Below are 17,906 nucleotides of genomic sequence, written 5' to 3'. Positions count from 1 at the left end.
GGCCCATCCTTCTTCCTGACATCTATATTTCTGCCTTCCCTGGCAACAGCTTTTCACCTCCAGTCCTCTTCATCACTGCCTGCATGTCGGTAAGCCAGGAGTCCAGCTAGTTCAATGTGCATTTAGCTTTAATGTAAGTTGTTTTTGAAGATTTAAATTATCCATGCAAGAGAAACCTCAAATTATTAACACACAGGAACACTGGAACTCATTTTGAAAACTCAGTTCCCTCTAATAAATACTTGAGAGGTTGAAAAAATGAGCCGGAGGAAAAAAGGATCTGCTCTCCTTTCTCTTAGCTGCTCACCGTTGTGGGCATTTTCATATGCACTGCAAGCACAAGGCTGTTTTTGAGTCTAGCAGAGGAGTGGGGACACTGAGATGTGTGGTGGAAAGCAGGGGAGGGAGAAGTGGGGAGCAGCTTTCACAGTTTACAGTACAGACAACAGAAACATCGAGAAACATGGAAGAGAAAACTTCCATAACAAAACATAAAGCAAAGAGTAAAACAAGAATGGACTCTCACGGCTTGGGTCCGAAATACCCAAACAGTAAAATTAACAACAACAAAAAACCTCAGAGATCATGTTTGATCTGTTACTTTGAACCTAGAAAGTCATTCTTTCTATTCAATAGGCTCTTCGTGAATTTTGGCTTTGGAATGGCTCTTGTTCCTCCTCCTCCTCCTCCTCCTCCTCCTCCTCCTCCTCCTCCTCCTCCTCCTCCTCCTCATTACTTATTTACTAATGTTTCCTACTCCTAACACCTCCATTACAAGACTCTAAGTAAGTCCCCCATCTCTTCACTCATTCATTCAACATGAGTACATGGAAGACTTCCGGTGGACACGGCAATATGGTAACTCCTGTAGACAGAGCAAACGCACAGGGGCATGATCCCAGGAATGACTACAAAAGGAGGTAGGGGCTGGCAAGATGCCTCATCATGTACGAGTGTCTCCTGTCCAAACCTGAGTTCTAATCTGAAGCACGCACTGAAAGGTTGAGTGCAGCCAATACGCACAAGCTGGAAGGAGGACCTAGGGCTGGCTGCCTGCCAGTCTAGCTGTAAGTTCATTGAAAAACCCTGCCTTAAGAGAATACAATGGCCGGGCGGTGGTGGCGCACACCTTTAATCCCAGCACTCGGGAGGCAGAGCCAGGCGGATCTCTGTGAGTTTGAGGCCAGCCTGGTCTACAGGGTGAGATCCAGGACAGGCACCAAAACTACATGGAGAAACAAGTCCTGAGAGAGAGAGAGAGAGAGAGAGAGAGAGAGAGAGAGAGAGAGAGAGAGAGAGAGAGAGAGAGAGAGAGAGAGAGAGCGAGCGCGCATAGGACATCTGACGTCTTCCTGGGGCATCCAAGTGCAAGTGCACACACATGCATGCAGAAACCACAGATACACCACATACACTCATACATATAAAACTAAAAACTTCAAGATGGGTCCCTGCTGCTATGGGGAGGCAAAGGGGGAGAATGGACTGGAGACTCTGAATGGGGTGGAGGGGAACACAATCAGGGGCACAGCACTCAGAACTAGTTAAAGCAGTCATGAAGGGACCGTCCTGGGTGTTGCATGAGGCTTGTGCTAAGAGCCCCTCTCCCCCACCCCTGCCCCTGCAGCGTGCACAGCAGCAGCAGCAGGTGAGACAAGGTCAGCTGCAAACGCTGAGTCCTGTGGGCCTCTGCTTCCCTTTCCTCCCTGCTCTGCCTTGAGAAGGGCTACGAGACGAGACAAAAGGACTTCGGTTATAATGAACTGTAACCATCGGTTCTTGATACCTTCTCACCACAGCGCCACTCACAGACTGTTCTTATTCCTCCAACAGCCTTATTTAGGAATATAAAAAACATATTTCATCATTTTATCTAACTAAGGTGTATTGGCAGTGGCTTTCGGCACATTCAGAGTTGAGTAACCAAAGCTAATTTTAGAGTGTTTTATCACAGAAAGCAGCCCTGTGCCAAGCGGTAGTCATTCCCATCGCCTCGGCACCAGACATTGACTCAATACTTTCCATCGCTGAGGACCTGGCTATTCTGGACATGTTATATGAGTGGGATCTTAGAATTGATGACCTTTTGTGACAGGCTTCTCTCACTATTGTAATATTTTTAAGGTCTACCCATATTGTATCATCTATCAGTAGCTCATTAGTTTTGTTGTTGTTGTTAAGGACAAAGACATACCACATTTTGTTTATTCCATCTTATTCTAATCTTCCATTGACAGAACAGAAAGTTAGGTTGTTCCCACTTCCCACTGACACAAATGATGCTCCCGTGAATACTCCTATGATTTTTTTTTTTGCATTAAAGTGTTTTCATTTCTTTTGGAGACACACACACACACACACACACACACACACACACACACACACACACACACACACCAAGAGTTTCCATTGTTGGGTTATATGGAAAGTATTTATCAGCTTTTTGAAAAAAATGCCTAAACTGTTATTCATTTTACAATTCGACCACCAATACACAGAGCCCCAATCCCTCCATCTTTGCTAATGCTTGTTACCGTTATGTTTAAAAAGATCCTGTCCTCAGGACATGAAGAAGTGTCTACTGGGGTTTTAAGTTGCATTTGTAGATAACTACTGACTTGACGGTGCTTTGTGGTTTGTAAACAAGCACTTACTTGCTCTACAGCTCAGGCTGGCCCTCAACTTGTCATTTTCCTGCCTCGGCCTCCCTGGTGAAGAACATGCATTATCACACCTGGTGGGAGGAATTCTTAAAGGAACAGAAAAGCACTTCTTGTTCATAAAGGGGGAAAGTGTTAAAATTGATTACAGTAAAACTTTATTAAGAGACTGGAGAGATGGCTCAGCAGTTCAGAGCACTCACTGTTCTTCCAGGTGCTGGATTGGGTTTTCAGTGATAACATGGCCGAACTCCAGTTCCAGAGGATACAATGCCCTCTACTGGCTTCTGTGGGCACTGAATGTAATTATACACATATTTACACCCCAGACACACAAAAAATGAAGTAAACAAATATTTTTAAAAACTATATTAAAATCCATTCAACTGAAAGACATGTTAATGAGGAAGCCCAGGTAAGGGAAGATATCTATACCATACACCAAAGAGAGCCACATACAAACAAGAGAGATTTCAGATTTCCTGGAACTCAAGCAATGCAGACAGACCAGCAGGGAGATGGACAAGACTTGAAAAATCAACCGACATGGAAAAAAAAGGAAACAGCCACAAAAGCTCAAACTAACAGAGAGAAAAATATCATAATGAAACTCGTTGCTTCATATGATTAACTCAAGCCCATCATGGTAGTGCATGTCTTTAATCCAAGCACTCAGGAGGCAGAGGCAGGCAGATCTCTGTGAATTTGAGGCCAGCCTGGTCTACATAGTGAGTTCCAGGCCAGCCAGGGATACATAGTGAGACCTTGTCTCAAAAACACACAGCAACACTCCCAAGGATAGCCATTACCCACTTGCCAGGCCAACAAAGACTAAAAGTGATGGTAAGGCCAGCACTGCAGGGAACAGACTGCCTGCATCTGGCATACTCAAGTAGAAAGTGAAAGAGCCACATGAGCCCACACTTGCTCTCCTGAGTCTGTGTTCCTGTATGTTTACCACACCACACTGATGTCTGAGAGTATGCCAGGATACTTAGGGACACCTACTACCGCTGCTGGAGCTCTGACCCAAAGACATCCAAGTCGCTATCAACAGGAAAATGACTTGTGACACAGTCATATTATAGACTACTATATAAAAATTAAAATGAACAAAGGAGACAATATAACAAGGTAAGTCTCACCAACATAATGTGGCATCAAATAAGACACATAGTACAACCAATATGATCCCACTATTCTCGGTGGGGCAAAACTAGCAGGGCATGGTGGCACTCATGCATAATCCCTGTAACCAAAAATCTGAGGCCAACCTGGGCTACACAACGAACCTGGTCTCAAAATAAATGCTAACACAGAACGCTTTATTTATTTATTTATTTATTTATTTATTTATTTATTTATTTACTTACTTACTTACTTTTACATTTTCCGTCTTTCTTTAAGTTTGTCTAGCTTAAGGTATCAAGTCAAATGGATATCCAGAAGAAAAAAAAATCTGGATAGAATAATTAAAAAACAAAACAAAACAAATGTCGATAACTAAAAGTAGATGAAATTTTGGCAAAACTTTCAGCTATTTTGTTTTTGGTTTTGTTTTTCATGACAAGGTTTCTCTACACAGCCTGGCTGTCCTAACTTGCTCTGTAGACCAGGCTGGCCTTGAACGCAGAGATCTACCTAACTCTGCCTCTGCTGGGATTAGAGGCATGCATGCACCACTGCCCAGTGAGACATTATTTGCTGACTGTACTCTTGAAGTCATGCAAATCCCACAGGTGGAGTCAGTAGAAAGCACAGCCTGATCACCGCTGCAAAAGCACGGGCTCTGTACTGGGAAACGTCCCCTTGTCCCCAGAACCAAAACCACCTGGAAGAACTGGAGTACCAGGATGTCACTCTTGCGGCTGGGTTCCCTAACAGTGACCTTAGATTAGCTGTGAGGCATGCAATGCCCAGCATGGAGAACCCCATAGGCCAAATCCTCGTGACATGTAAAGATACAGACAAACTGAAAGAGAGAAAAGACTCAGGTATGAGTTCACAAGGTTGAGTAAATGCACTTGCAGTTTTGGAGTGTTCTAACAGTGAAGCCCGGAGAAAGTGGGAGGTGGCTGACGCTGAAGGCAAAGGCATGAAGAAGGTCCATATTTATACACTAATTCAGGGTGGATCTAGTAAATCATGCTTACATTTGCTGGATGTACACTGTTTTTCATGCAATATTAAACTGATTTTATAGAGCATCCTGGAGAAGATACTTGATATAACATAAAGGGAGAAGCAGTATTTGTACTTACACTGACTGTACACAGAAACCACGCCCTAGGCAGAAATCATTTCAGAATGGCGGGTGTCTTACAGGGAAGACCACTTTTACAATGCTTAGAAACCTTTGTTGAAATTTCCAAAGGTATGTCCACATCAATCTATAGTTAATTATGTTCTTTTAAATGTGTGTATGTATGTATGCATGTATGTATGTATGTATGTATGTAAATAATGTATCACCTTTTGGTGGGATGTTAAAATATCACCTTTTGGGTGGAATGCTGAGACCAGGTTGGCGAATTCTCAATCCTTCTGCCTTAGTCTCCCAAAGGCTGAGATTACGTGTGCGCCCCAACTTAAAGCATCATCTTGAACAATAAACAGAAAGAGCCAGCAGTTCTTTCCAGAGAATGGATACTAGTGTCAACTTCAAAAGATGATATTCTTTGCTGTTTACCTACCAGCAATGGGAAAAGATTTATGGCCTTCAGACTCAACCCAAGGTGATAAATGTCATAAAAATTTACCAACGAAACCAAAGTCATAACAGAAAAAACCATTAAGGGCTGGCAAGGCCGCTCAACCAGTAAAGTGATTGCAAGCATGAGGAACTGAGTTTGATTCCTCAAAGCTGAGTGTGGTTGACAAAAAGTGCTAACTCCAGTGATGGGGAGAAGGAGACAGGTGGATTCGGGAGCTTGCTGGCCAGGCAGCCCTGCTTATCAGGGAGTCCCTGGTCCCAGTAAGAGACTCTGTTTCCAAAGGTGGGCAGTGGGCCAGCACCTAAACAATGACCAATGATATTACCTGGCTTACATGCGCACACATGAACATGTGCTCATGCATGTGGGCACACACAAAGGAAATTGCTTACATTAGATACTGACCCCACACCCCAGAAGCCATATGTGTAGAGCAGCCCTCTTATGTGGCCTATGGTCATTATTTCTCCAGCCCTAAGTAACTCAACCTGATGTGTTAAGTCTACTTTCCAACGCCAACACCCACTTGGTGAGCGTTTGTCTGCAGGCTGAAATGGTGGTTTAGTCCTGTTCTCTTAATGCAAAGCAGAAGGCTAATTTGAACCCTATGTTCATCATCTAGGATGGTTTAAATACCAGAGGTTGCTATTGATTTTGAGCCTTGAAACTCTTTGTTCTAGGCAAGACGAGGAGCCTGTGGCTATATAAGGTAGTGAGTGATACTGCATCCTAAAAAATAAGCCAATCATTAGCTGGGTATGTGAAATGTGGTAGAGAAAAGAGCGGAGAGCTGGTGGCACTAATTTAAAAATCAGGACAATTCCAAGAGCAAATTTTCTTATTTGGTCCACCACTTCAGAGCAATAATGTTGACTTCTTTTCTGGTTGACCAAGGAACAATCCAAAGCAGATGTAAACAGATGGGGTATAACCTTCAGCCAGCTCAAATGTTAGCGTGCACGCAATGCAGTATGGTGGCGTGTAATTGACAGCCAAGCTTTCTGGAAACCTAATCTTCCCTTCCTGCTACAACATATAACAGTCTGGGAGGCGGAGCAGAAGGACAAGCATGTCTCTAAGTGACCAGCCTCGCTCGGAAGCACTGTGACTAGATCCTTCATGCTGTCAAATCTGAAAGCTTCTGAGGGTCATGGTCACAACTGGGGACAAATAGCCCAAAGTAGAATTAATTCTGGCCCTTGTTTGATTTCTCCATGGACTGACAGGGAAAGAGGGGTATGGCTCAAAAAACAACAAACAAACAAAACCAGACAAACAAAAAACACAACAACAACAACAACAACAACAACAAAACAACTAATCAAAGACCAAAACAAGTGGAAGAAATGATATAAATAAGAACGGGGGTGTTTCACAGGCTGTTAAAATGGAACACGGCACAGAAAAGGAACTAATTCTGTAGCCATGCGAGCCCCGGCTTTGTTATTACTCTTTCTTTTTTTTCTTTTGCGGAACAGGCCAACAGTGGACTGTGTGGCTGCCGGGCTGAGAGCACTGTGACGGGTGAGCCTGACGTCTCCCAGGGTCACGGTATGAGTTCACCCAGAGACGACTTTGGGGAAGTCCTCAGTATTTAGCAATTGCTCCAATCCCTGGCTGAACTTCCTGACTAGAAGCTAATAAAGAAGTAATGGCAACAGCTAGAGACTCGAGTCTGAAAAACACATGCAGGGAAAATCCCCTCAGGGAAAATTCAGAACTCAGTCACCATCTTGTACCCACTACGTGGGGGGATTTGGGCCAGCGTTACACTGGCATTTACGTGAAGAACTTACTGGGTTTTCCTGACATACATCAGCAGGTGGGGCTTCTGAATTCATTATTTTGAGAGGAATAAGGCAATCTCCTCTACTCGATCACAGATAACACTACCCAACTCTTCTCATAAGAAAGCAAAATTGAAAAGCCTTCCAATGTCAGTATCCATGCTAAAGTTAGTATTGAGTAGATTTTAAAAGGGGCTGTAATTAGAAATTTTTTTTTTTTGAGACAGGGTTTCTCAGTGTAGCTTTGGGCCTATCCTGGATCTCGATCTGTAGACCAGGCTAACCTCAAACTCACAGAGATCCGCCTGGCTCTGCCTCCCAAGTGCTGGAATTAAAGGTGTGTGCCGCCACCTCCCGGCGACACTTTCTATAAGACATACAGACAATACCCACTGGACTGTTAAATGTACAGTATCATAGTTACAATTCTAAGTCATACTAAATTAAGCTATAAAGGTCCATCACTCAGAGAGCTCCTAATACTTGCAGGTTAACATGCTACTCAAAGTTTTATTGATACCAAGCACAAACATAGTATTTAAATACAGTATTTTTCAAATTAAAAACCAAGGGCCAGGCATGATAGCATATGCCTTTAATCTCAGCACTCAGGAGGCAGAAACAGGCAGGTCTCTGAGCTCAAGGCCAGACTGGTCTACAGAGTGAGTTCCAGGACAGTCAGGGCTACACAGAGAAACCCTGTCTCAAAAAAACCCAACCAACCAACCAACCAACCCCAACTACCCTACCCCCTAAAAAGGAAAAAACAAAAACAAAAACAAGCAGATCAAAACAAAATAAAGAAGAGTTCAGAGAATTTCTGATGTGACCAAGAAAAATAAGGTACTAATTGGATTAGAATATAAGGAAAATTCCTTTATGTTTAATTGTACAAGAAACCAGGATTCTTCAACTCTTGACTCACATTCCTTTTTGTTCTTTTCTTTCTCCAACATTTAAAAACATTTAGCTAGTTAGTTGGGGTGGGGATGGGGCATGCACGCCTTGTATGCGTGTGCACACAAGGACAGCTCGTGGGAGTCATTCCCTTCCCCCTTCCACCATAGGAGCCCAGTCTCTCACTCCAACACCCTGGAAGGCCGGCCTTGACCTTGAGTCAATCCTGCTGCAGGCATCAATCTTGCTGCCCTGCCTGGCACGTGCTTCAGTTTCAGGTGTGGACTACCACACCCAGGTACAAACTCCTGAAACAGAGTACTGTCCTAAAACCTCTCGAGAAGGAAATTAAAAGAAAAATTCTATTGCTTTTGCTTGGTTTATGAGAAAGTGGTTTACTGCCTATATACAGTACATGGAAATCTGTCCCAATTCTCCTACCTCTTCCTCACGAAACAGAACAGCTCATTTAAGGGAATGTGGTATGGTGGTATATACTTTTTAATTCCAGAGACTGAGGCAGGAAGATCTTGAGTTTGAGGCTAGCCTCTGTCTCAAAAAAGAAAAGTGAGTGACTGAAGAGTCCTTCCTGAAGTTCAAGGCCGAGTGCTGTCACCATGAACAGCACCCACACTGACTTACTAGGGAAAATATTCATTTCTATTGGATATATAGTGCTAATTTTAGAAGCTGCATATACACTGAAATGCATTAGTTAAGATAAGTAAAAACTTTTAATGGCCTGGCATTTAGAATGGACAGATTTGAACCAAAACCACCAAATCAGTTTATTTGAATTATTTTCATGTTTTGTCTTTTCAAATGATAAAATGGATTATCAAGCTTAGGACCATTATTATAATCACTTGTTATACTACACCATGAATGCACCACAGTATATACATCTATAGATATATGGGTACATAAAATTCAAATGTAGTGCTGGGCAGTGTTGGCACTCAAGAAGCAGAGGCAGGCAGATCTCTGTGAATTCGAGGCCAGCCTAGTCTAGAGAGTGAGTTCCAGCTGGGCAGTGGTGGAGCACGCCTTTAATCCCAGCTCTTGGGAGGCAGAGGCAGGCAGATCTCTGTGAAGTTCGAGGCCAGCCTGGTCTACAGAGTGAGATCCAGGAAAGGTGCAAAGCTACACAGAGAAACTCTGTCTCGAAAAACCAAAAAAAAAAGAAAAGAAAAAAAGTATGAGTTCCAGGACAGCCAGGGCTGTTACACAGAGAAAAACCAAAACCTAAATCTTTAAAAAAAAAAAAAAAAAAAAAAAGGGGGGGGGGGGCTGGAGAGATGGCTCAGAGATTAAGAGCACCGACTGCTCTTCCAGAGGTCCTGAGTTCAATTCCCAGCACCCATATGGTGGCTGACAACCATCTGTAATGAGATCTGGCACCCTCTTCCGTATTCATAATAAATAAATAAATCTTTAAAAAAAAACCAAAACCAAAAAAAACAAAACAAAACAAACAAAAAAAACCACTGAACATAGTGTGTCTATATCACGTTTGTAAGTTCATCTATCTACATTAATTGTTTTAAAAAAATTTGGCTTCTGAACCTTAGAAGCATCTCTTGGTGTGGTATATAATAACTGTGATAAACAGGGTGATTCATATTTGACGAAGTGTATCCATCCTCTATTCTCATTAATTTGAATTTCAACATTAATGTTCCTCATTCCTTATACAGTCCAAAAGTCCATAACATATAAATTTAACAAAATACAAGGAAAATCTATCTCCTGCTGAAAATGATTATGGCAATCAACTGCCTAAAGAAACCGAGCAATGAATGGGCCGAGTGAGAAGCCTGCTCGTTAGCCCCCGCGAAGGCAGACACACTGAAATTACACTCAAAGGTACTCAAATAACTGCATTCAAGGAGGGTGGGAGGACCTAAAGAACTACTCCATTTATTAACCCCTAAAAAATAGAAAAGGCAAGAGAAATCACTATCTTTTGGGGTGTGTGGGTGGATAGGGTTGAGACAGGGTCTCATTTATCCCAGGCTGATCTTGAACTGGCTATGTAGCAAATGATGTCCTTGACAGCTTCCATTTCCCAAATTGGGGTTATAAGCGTGTGCCTGACTCCCTCTTTCTGTCTCTCCTTTTCTCTCCTAGAGGGTCAAACCCAGCACCCTGAACATGCTGGACAGATGCTCTACCCCTGAGCTCTATCTCTAGGCCTTTACTACCTGTTTTTTTTTTTTTTTTTTTTTTTTTTTTTTTTTTTTAAGATATGAAGCTATAGGACCACTGGGAACCGGAAGGCTCATAAATCACTGGCTCAGAAAGGCTCCTGTATGCTGACAGAGGTGTTAAATTAATGGTGGGCTGTGTGCAGCCTGAGCAAAGAGCCAAAGACTACATAGCTCAGGGTACTTTTAAAGCAAAAACAAAACACCCAGGCCTACCATTAGCAAACTGGTCTTTTCTGTTCAACACTGAGTAAACAGAAATATTATACTTGCTCTCTTATGATCTTTAAAAGAACTGATAAAAGTATATTTCTAAACTCATAAAAATGAGAACCAGATTGTGGTCTAATAGGAACTTCATGAGAAAGCAGTCTTACATACTTTTTTATTTTTTACATTCTCTTACTCTTTTTTGTTATTGGTGCTGCTTTTGTTCTGAGACAGGCTGTCTCTACATAGCTCCAGCTGCCCTCCTGCCTCGGCATCCCAAGTGCGGGGATTCAAGGTGTATGCCACCATGCCTGGTGACAGCCTTCTATTCTTAAATCATTTTAGCTTTGTGCGTGTGTGTGCGTGCAAGCACGAATGTAAGATTCAGCAGACACACCCCCAACGTCCACCCTGCCTTTAAGTTTAGGTCTCTTGCCAATTTCACACAATACACTAGGGACATCTTTTACAGAGTGAAGGGCACGTTAACCCTTTCTCAACATCAACTGTAGCTGAGGCGTCTGTGAGTCTGTGAAAGAATCAGTGAAGCATGGTCTTTGACAGACTTAGGAGAGACTGTGTAGTAGTTATGTCCTCTAGTAACTTCAGCAACACCCTAAACAAATTATCAATGCCCTTTTAAAACATCCGGAAATAGAAACTACAGTTAAGGGTCTCCGATTTTCTTTCGGTTATCCTTTGATTGCTTGAGAATTTCAAAACTGTCAGTTTCTACAACTTTAATAAGCCTGAAATTTTCTTTTCTTGTCTTAGGTATTAGTATTATCCAGACTACGAGGTAACAGTTTTTATTTGACCTATTCACATGGGTTTACACTTGATGGGGAGCAAGTGTATGTCTCTGTTGGCTGGGAAGTGCTCACATCCTCACTGACTTATACTTTATTAAATGCTGTGTCCAATGTGGTCCCAGAGACAAAGCAATTTGAATTAGTCTTTAAAATTAATTTATGTCTGTTGTGTACATACGTAGGTGTATGCACCTGTGTACTGAAGCCAGGAGTGATTCCCTAGGACCTGGAGTCACAGGTGTTAGCCAGGGTCGTTACTGGGGTGCTGGGATCCCAACTCTGGTCCTCATGGCTGCATGGCAAGCATTCTTAACCAGTGAGTCGTCTCTCTGGTCTCCAATTTTTCAGATTTTACTTTCCAATCACTTAACATGTATCGGAGTTATTCAGCACCTTCTACATGAGTGTCACATGCCATCCAGGGACACAGCAAATTCAATTATGATCTGAATTTAGGAGGCCACAACGTCTTCTCTGGGTCCCAACTCTGCCCGTGAGCCCAGAAGGTGTGAGGGGTAAGCCAAACAAAGAGCGATGGGTCAGGGAATCAAGAACGGACCACCTGAGGAATGCTGGACAAGCACTCTCTGGGGATAGCCAGGCAGTTCCAATCACAGCACAGCGTGCCAGTTCTCAGAAACCCAAGGTTTCCAACTTCATCTTTCTTCGATGGTGTCTCAAAACTCTCATATGGACTGCAAAGGGTCAGTGTCCTCGCCCTGTCCTCACGAAGTGTTTTCATTTCCCACTTTTCCAAAGGCCGCTCTCACCGCACTGAGGCGCGGGCCTTCCACTGCCCCTTCAACCTATGCACTCTGGAGACCCTTCCAAAGGGCGGGCCTTTCTGTAGCTACCCTGGAGGTCCTTGCTGTCTCCTAACTGCCAACTAAAACAATAACACAGGAGTGGAAACTGTCTCACGGAGCCCATTCTGGGAGTCGACATTTAAAGGGGAAAGTTTCCAACTTCCTTAGGTTAAAGAAAATAAGTTTCCACAATTTTCAAAACATCCTCGTAACGTCTGAAATTTGAAAGCACTTTTCTTTCAGGAGTAAGCCAGTATGTTTAATGTTTTTCTTAGATACATATACTTTTTAAAAAACAGAAATCTCACTATTTACTCTTTGGGAACAAGTCTTAAATTGCTTTCAAGAATTAACAAGGACGCCGCAAAGAAATTTATGTTTACTGTTGATGGCTAAACATAATTTCTATTTCAAACAAATATTCGATGGGAAGTTCCTTTTCGATGGCTTAGATATCCAACTGCCTCCATGTCCTGGAAATTCTCCTTCCTTGCCCTTGCTGTGTTTGTCACCCTTCCCACTCTCTTTGCCTGCGCCACCATCCTCACGTAGGACCTTACCACTTTGCAGCATTTTTAAGCAGTCCTATTACCTTCCTGTCCTTTCTCCCCAAACCTTTTTCTCTCTATCCATCCTGAAGTTGGCTTACTATGTCTTAATAGTGGAGCACTTTCAAAATCTAGTGCAGGAAAATCTATTTCTTATACGTGGTTCCCACACCTTTTAACAAATGCACTGCACATGCCCAGTGCATCCACCTGTGCCATGCAAGACATACGTGTGGAGGTCAGAACTTTGGGGAGTTGGTTCTTTCCTTCTACCTCGTTTCTGAGGCAGAGTCTCTCTTGATTCTGCTGCACTGTGAACTCCTAACAGGCTGGCCAACCCACTAGCTTCTCAGTGCTTCTGCCTCCCACCTCACTGTAGGAGTCCCAGGATCGAAGATAAGACCCATCCATGCTTGTTTGCAAATGCACCATACACACTCTACTGTCCTTATGCCTCGGCTTCCCAGCAGAACCAGAGTAAAATCCCACCTCCGACCATGTGCAACTGGCTCTTACCATTTCTGTCCCCTTAACTCCTTCCAGGTTCCCTCTTTTTATCTCTAGCCATGTTGACCTTCTTTTTCCTTACTGGCCTCTTCTCTTTCAGCTTTTGCACTGTCGTCCGGATTAAAGCAGTATCTCTGCCACAAATCACCCTGTTACATTATCAGGTTGCCTCTTTCCCAGTCTTTGTTGAGAGCTGTACGTTTCTTCTCATCAGAGTGACCGTGGAAGGGACAGCGTCATCTGGTGCTGCATCCCGAGGCTCTCAGTGCCGACACAGCAGGTACTTCATCCACATTCGATGACTGAGCCTCTTGAAGTTTCTCCTCTACCCTCTTGATCCCGCCATCCTTCAAGCCTTACCTCAAATGTTGCATCTTAGTAAAGTATTTATGTCTTTACAGGCATTAGCATGAAATCTGAATCAATAAAGCTTTTGAGGGTCTTTTTTTGTTTTGTTTTTCTTTACTGTGTCTCAGGCTTCTTTATGTAAGAACAAAATGATGATCAGCGGCATCACTGAACTTCGTCTTCCCTCCATCACCTCCCTTACAATTCCTCACCCCCAACCCCCACCCCCCAATCCCTCCTCAGCAAATGAAGAACTGAATCTCAAAGCCACGGTAGCACAGACTCCAGGTTCTCTTGGTCTATCTCCTTCCCTTTCCCTCTGCTCACCCCATCTCTAGGCAGGGCTGGTGCCTCAGTTTGAATGCATGGGAGAGCCCAAAGCAGGGATGGGAACAGAAGGAAAGGAAGGCTTCAGCCTCAGTAAAAGGGACCTAAGAGTAGAGCGTAGTGAAGTGAGCCCTGTAACCTAGGGCACCAAAATGGGGCTCCGGTGGACACAGAAGAAAGGATACAGGTCCCCTGGGAAAGGAGACCCTGCAGCCTCATAGTCCTGTCACTGAGAACAATCAGTGTTTGCTCGTTTACCCTGTGGTGCCGGCTACAGAGCCACTCTGGGACCACGTCCTTCTGCAGCCCACGCTGCTTGGTGCTGATGCTGATGTGCTGCAGGATGGGCTCCAGGTACTGCAGAAACGTGTTCCCCAGGTCTCCCCCATGCAGTTCTCAGTGCGTCTCTGCTTTCTCCTGTGGGCTGCACCAGGGTCTCTGCTTTGCACAGCTCCTGAAGGTTCTCAGCTTCCTCCAACAACTTCTCCAGCAGGGGCCACAGCTGAAACATGTTCTTGAAGCTGAGCTGCAGGACCTCAAAGTGGGAGATGGCCACCTAGCTGAACACCTTTCCAAGAGAATGTCCAGGGTGAGCTTCGTGTCACCTGGGTGTACGCCAAGGTGATCCTCTTCTGCTTCCGGGTCTTGGCAAACCGCTCTAGTTCCTTCTGCAGGGCCTTCATGTGCTGGGAGTCCTCGGACTTGATTCCACCTCCTCCAACTTCACAGTACTGAGGTGGACAGAACAGGGCCCAGCGGAGGCCCCCTCCGAGTTGCTCCCCACTCTGGCTCCTGCGTGTCCCTCAGGGTGCAGTCTCCAGGCCAACTTGAGGCATTAGACCCAGTCCAACCTGAGGTCCACCATATGTTATCCCTCCACAGAACTCATATGGCAGGGGACATGAGGAGCTCCCCAATACCTCTAAGCCTGGCCCAACCTGTGGCCCAATTTCAGGCCCTCCTGAAGGGCCTTGGAAGCTTGGCCATGTCCAAGGAGACAACCAGCATGGCTCCAGCCCTCCTGACCCATCACTTCCATCTGGTAGAGATGCAAAGTCTAAAGCCAGGTGTCTGGCCATGGGGGAGGTAGGCACCCCAAGCAGGGGGTCTGATTATTGAGGTTCTTCTCCACAGTAGGTGTGTGCTAATGAAGTGGCGTGGGGCAGCAAACAGAATGCACTTAGGGATCCTGTAGATTCCCAGGGTGCTGGAGTTTTATAAACTTAAGTCTATGAAAGCACGTGGCAATTACAACGTATCATAAAGGGGCAACACATCACAGTGTGCCTAGTAGCATGTCCCTGTCACATGTTCCCTTGACTGCCTCTCTACAGAACCTCACACATCTGAAACACGAAAAACAGAGTTAGATTAAAGGCTAAGAATCCACCGGAAGTCTGCAAGGCTGCGGGTCCTCAGAAATTCATTTTGGAAGTGCAAACCTCTGGAAGAGGAAAGAGCTCTAATGTTTCTCAAACACAGTCTTTACACACACGAAAGCGTTAAGTGGCACATGCAAAGGTTCTTGTGTAACACAATTCTGCTGTTATCTAACTGTCAGCGGTCTGAATGTTTGGGGCCCTAGTGACCTCAGACCCTTGTGGGCAAGAGTCACTTTTCACATTCTGTTTGCTCCCCAGCAGCCTGAACAAGGAGCCTTTTGAAACAAAGGCTGAGGCCCCAGCTAAACCGACGTTAGCTCCAGATTTTGCAACTCTGCCTGAAGGTGCTGGAGCCTAACTAAGGGCCACTCACAATCAACACCACTGAAGAGTCTACAGAAGACAGGCTTGTTACTGTCATTAAGAAGAATTTAAAATTCTACAACCAGGAAGAAACAACTGTATAGTGAATTTTCCTTCTCTCTAGAAATAGATGCAGAAAACTTAATAGACATAAAAAACTGGGAAGTATGAAACCATGGTTGACTCTTCTAATAGCTATCCATGAGTCTACCTTCACACCAAGGGACTACAGCTTTCACTAGGGCCAGCACTAGACTAGCATGGACACTTAGGATAGCTTATGCTTTAATAGTATCAACTACTAAACATGTATTATCATGGTAATTCATTAAAAAAGTGAAAGTAATACAAACAAAACCAGAAAAACTTACTCATTTTCTGCAATGAACACAATCTTATTTATTTATTTGAGGTAGGATTCCACTTTGCAGTCTTGGCCTGGAATTCACTATGTAGCCAAGGCTAGACTTGAATTTACAGCAAGCCTCCTGCCTCTGCATCCAAGTGTAACAGTTATAGATATGAACAACTACATCCAGCTGATATGTGCTTTAAAAAATTTTTTAGCTGGGTGGTGGTGGTACACACCTTTAATCCCAGTACTTGGGAGGCAGAGGCAGGCAGATCTGTGAGTTCCAGGATAGCCTGATCTACAGAGTGAGTTCCAAGACAGCCAAGGCAACACAGAGAAACCCTATCTCAAACAACCAAATATATATATATATTTAGTTAGGAATGGTGACACTCAGGAGGCAGAGGCAGGTAAGTCTCTGTGAGATCAAGGCCAGCCTGATCTACATAAAGCCAGGCCCACATAGTAAGACCTGCCTCAAAAATTTTTCTTTTATAATTATTTATTTATTGGGGCAGGCAATACATCTGTAACATGTGTGTGGAGATCAGAGGACAACTTTCCAGGGTCAGTTTCCTCCTTCCATCATGTGTGTCCTGGGGATGGAACTCAGGTCATCAAACTCGGCAGCAAGTACCTTGATCAGCTAAGCCCCCAGAATGCTTTTAAAACCAACACCACTTGGGTAAATATTGGCATAAAAACGTTAATTTCTTATGTTTCTTGATTGGAATTTTTATCAGTTCCAAATTAAGTTGCTCCTTAGCATAAATGGTTTAAAGATGAGCTGTTAAAGACTGGGGAATCCCTTTTGGGTGGTTTCAAAGATTGAACCCAGAACCTAATTCATGCTAGGTAAGCATTCTCCAGCTGAACATTTCCCATCCTTTTTATTTTTTGAGATAGGGTCTTACATGTTGCCCATGCTGGCCTCAAATTCAAAATCCTCCTACCCTAGCCTACCTAGTGGCTAAGACTGTAAGTGTACCCCCAGGACTAGTACCATCTTAATAAAATGAACCAAACACTTTTTTTCCAAGCAGAGATGGTGGCATATACCTACAATAGATCTGGGAGACTGAAATTGGAGGCTCTTGAGTTAGAGGCCAGTCTGAGCTATGTAAAAAGACTCTTTCCTTTAACACCCCCCTAACACACACCCCAAAACAGACAACAACTCATTTTCTCTCTTGTACGTGTCTTTCATACACAATGGCTTCTTCTTAAGGCTTCTAATATGGTATCAAAAATGACCATTGAAAAGACCATGGCTCTAATAGCTGATTTTGGCTCTTAAAATTAAAGTTGATTTCATATGTTATCAACAATATCCTATCAAAACCCACTCTGAACTTAGTCATGTTCTACTTGGCTCCCACTAAGGTATTCTTGCAGTCATCCTTTAGGGTTCTAGGAGGATGTGGCAGGTACAAATGAGAATTCTAATACATGTGCAAAAAAGGGCACACAAAAGAAAGACTTCAGGAGCAGTCATTTCTAGATAAACAGTAGACACTGGAGCAGACCATGAACTAGAGTCCCAATCTAGTCTTTGTTTTGCTCTGAAGACAAATACTAAAAATGTAAACACGAAGTAAACTTTAAAATTCTGCCCAAGTATATGTGTTAAAACACAGAGGGCATAAGGCTGGCTGCCAATACCCCAGGAGTCTTCGAGGATGCAGCAGCAGACACTTCCACTGTGACACCTTGAATTTATTTCAACTACTTAAAAAAAAATTGAAAATCACCTTGCCCTAATATTTCAGTAATTTCTAGTTTTAATTATCAGTGATGTCAGATTTTATTCTCAGTTTGTCCATGGAAAAACTCAGTGACACAGGAAGTTTCCATAATCAGAATGGATCTAAAGTGGGAATCACAAACCATGGAAGTGTAAAAACAATGTAAGACAAACACATAAAAACACACTTTAACCTTAGGTTATATATACAGAATAAAACTATAAACTGTAAAGAGGGGCTT

At 43.5% G+C, this 17,906-nt stretch overlaps 1 protein-coding gene and 1 pseudogene across 2 annotated transcripts in view; both read right to left on the bottom strand.

Annotated features, from left to right (window-relative positions):
• Sik3 (SIK family kinase 3) overlaps positions 1 to 17,906 on the bottom strand; it is a 222,056-nt gene that overhangs the window by 52,626 nt on the left and 151,524 nt on the right. The window lies entirely within an intron of this gene.
• On the bottom strand, positions 13,740 to 15,021 carry LOC107400001 (POU domain, class 5, transcription factor 1 pseudogene; annotated as a pseudogene).

Source organism: Peromyscus maniculatus, chromosome 7 (genome assembly GCF_049852395.1).
Source record: "Peromyscus maniculatus bairdii isolate BWxNUB_F1_BW_parent chromosome 7, HU_Pman_BW_mat_3.1, whole genome shotgun sequence".
Classification (NCBI taxonomy): domain Eukaryota; kingdom Metazoa; phylum Chordata; class Mammalia; order Rodentia; family Cricetidae; genus Peromyscus; species Peromyscus maniculatus.
The sequence above is the reverse complement of the archived record's forward strand: the minus strand, read 5'-3'. Positions and strand labels throughout refer to the sequence as shown.